This window comes from Austrofundulus limnaeus, unplaced genomic scaffold, assembly GCF_001266775.1.
Source record: "Austrofundulus limnaeus strain Quisiro unplaced genomic scaffold, Austrofundulus_limnaeus-1.0 Scaffold157, whole genome shotgun sequence".
Classification (NCBI taxonomy): Eukaryota; Metazoa; Chordata; class Actinopteri; order Cyprinodontiformes; family Rivulidae; genus Austrofundulus; species Austrofundulus limnaeus.
Window position 1 is genome coordinate 499743 of NW_013952559.1, and position 2717 is coordinate 502459.

The window sequence follows — 2717 nt, forward strand, 5'->3', positions numbered from 1 at the left end:
TATATATATAGATGAATCTATTTTTCTAATAGATTTTATACACAAACCAAGAAGCAAAAGCTGATAATTCACCAAAAACCTCAGAACCTTAATCTGAAACTGAAAATTTTCACTCAGCAATGTTAAAGTTAATTTCATGACAGAATAATGTTCTAAAGTGATGATAGAAAAACATTTTGTGCAGCATGATTTAAGTTTGCAAATGTGCCCCTGCACAAACTAAAAGATGTAGGTTAAAGTGAMGGATTTCAGCAATAATGCAGCAGATTCCCTCAAACACCACATATCCACTTTAAAGCACGGTGGTGGAGGGTTGATAATTTTGGCTTGAGATGCAGTAATAGGACCTGGACACATTGCTTTTTTCTGAGTGGACCGATGGACTCGACTGTGTACCCAAGTTTTCAAGAGTTAGACAGAATCACCTGACAGCTAAAGGTTTGTTCAACACTGGGTTATAAAACATTTATAATTCCAAACCCAGCAGCAAATCTAAAGAAAAAAARRAAAGACAAACACAAGGTTTTATGATGGACCAGCCAATGTTCAGATCTGAATCTAATTGAAGTGCTGAGGTTAAACTAACAGAATTGTGCATAAATGAATATTTATAATACTGCACAGAAACAGTATTGCACAGAAATGTGGGCCAAACTCCTCCTCTATGACTGAAAAGGTCACACAGAACATGATTACATTGAGGTTTTGCTGTGAAATGTGAGTTAACAAGCTATTCAATTATGAAGTGCTCTAGGTTTTTTTTTCACCTTCTGCATTTTGATGTAGATTTGCCAAATAAATACTGACCAAACGTAATATTTTCTCACCTCWTGTCAGCTGGGGGAGGCTCCACCGCGACCCTGAACAGGACAAACCGGATATAGAAAATGGATGGATGGATGAATACGTCATGARTTCTGCTCCCCTTGAACTGTATTAAAAGCTGTCAAGGACCAGATAAGTTTTCTTATTATGAAGCCCTGACCTGTGAATTAAAAGAGGTTGTATTTACCATGACAGTGTACATCTGTGCACACATCTAGTTATGTGTGTGTGCTGTTTGTCTGGACTGTGCAAGGTTAATGCTGCTCATCAATCATCGGGACCGATGGGATCCGCTAATCTGTCCAACTCTGGCAACAGCTAACTGCATGGGACCTTTCACAGATGCAGTGTTTTTTTGCTAAAATTGGTTTCAGTGTTGCTCCCATATGCTGCAAACCTTTTGTTTGTATCTCTATCACTTTTTCAAAACATATGCCTCCTTATAAGACACCAATCAGTGAAATCATTAAAAAGAAGGCTTCTTTTTTATTGTTCCTCCTTGGTTTGTCTCTTTGCAGTAAGAAGAATTAGGAAAATAATTGTTTTGAATTGGCTTTATTGGTGCTACTTAAAAGAGTGGCTTCTTCTGCTGATAAACTTTGTCAATGAGATGCAAATCCATGCAGCACTGAGGAGGGAAAAGAGCTGGGCTGCCATCCACACACACACACACACATTAAAGCCTCGCACTCCCCTTCAGATGCCTCAGAGCTGCACGTGTTTTTGAAGACACTTGGCAAAAGCAAGTGTTTTTTTTTTCTCCTCTCTTTCACTCACTTAGCGATTCATTCACCATCCATGTGAGCCGCTGCACGCAGAGCCGTCTGGGCGACCCCGTGCACAAATCGAATCAAGGCAATCATCCCCACAGAATCCAATCATGCTGCAATACAAATATTCCATGTGGAGCTTTATTCAATTAGAGGGAAAATGCATTCTTCAACATCATATATCCAATTCAGAGGCGCAGATTATCACGAGCAAAACTTTTCAGATGAAACACTCTTGATATGAGGGAGTTAGGTCGTAAATAATATTTAAAAATCAATGTTCAAACTGAGAAAGGCAGCAGAAAGTTTGTGGAAATCACTGCAGATCTTCCGTGTGCAGCTAGATTTTCATTTTATTTTTTTTTTAAATAAACAACAAACACCTCAGTATTCACAATCAAATTACATTAACCTGGGTGATAAGTGAGCGTATAAGCATGAGGATGTTTCGACAGTTTTGATGTGACTAAAATAAATATATAGATACGAATCATTGCTGAATGTTTGCATTAATAAAGTATATTGCATATATTTGGAAAKAATTAATTCCAAACCCCTTGTCTCATTTTTTTTTTTACAGAAGTGCAGAAAATTAACTGCAGTCTGCCTTTTAATACTCGGTCAGCAGAGACTGTTGAGGCTTTTAAATCTTTGCTGAAGACCCATTTATTGTCTTTGGCTTATGTATAAGACYGGGTTGGAGGTTCAGTTAGAGCTTTTTCATATATTATATTGTGTTTCTGTATTTGTATTTATTATTTGTTTGTTTTTTGATATGTTTTGACTGGACTGTGAAGCACTTTGGTCAGCTTTTGTTGTTTTAATGTGCCATATAAAWAAATTTGACATTGACATTAACTACTGTGACTGTGAAAAACATAAAATATCTACAAAAGGTGGACTTTGTGGAAATGTTTTGAACAAATAATAGCTTACCGTTTATAATCAGCTTTTTGAGTTTATTTCTGACGTTACTGGTGAGGTAACAGGTGGTTTGAGTTAGAGTTGGGCAAAGTTGYATCATATGCAATTACAGCGGGTAAAATAAGTATTGAACACGTCACCATTTTTCTCAGTAAATATATTACTAGAGGTGCTAATGACATGAAATTTTCACCAGAT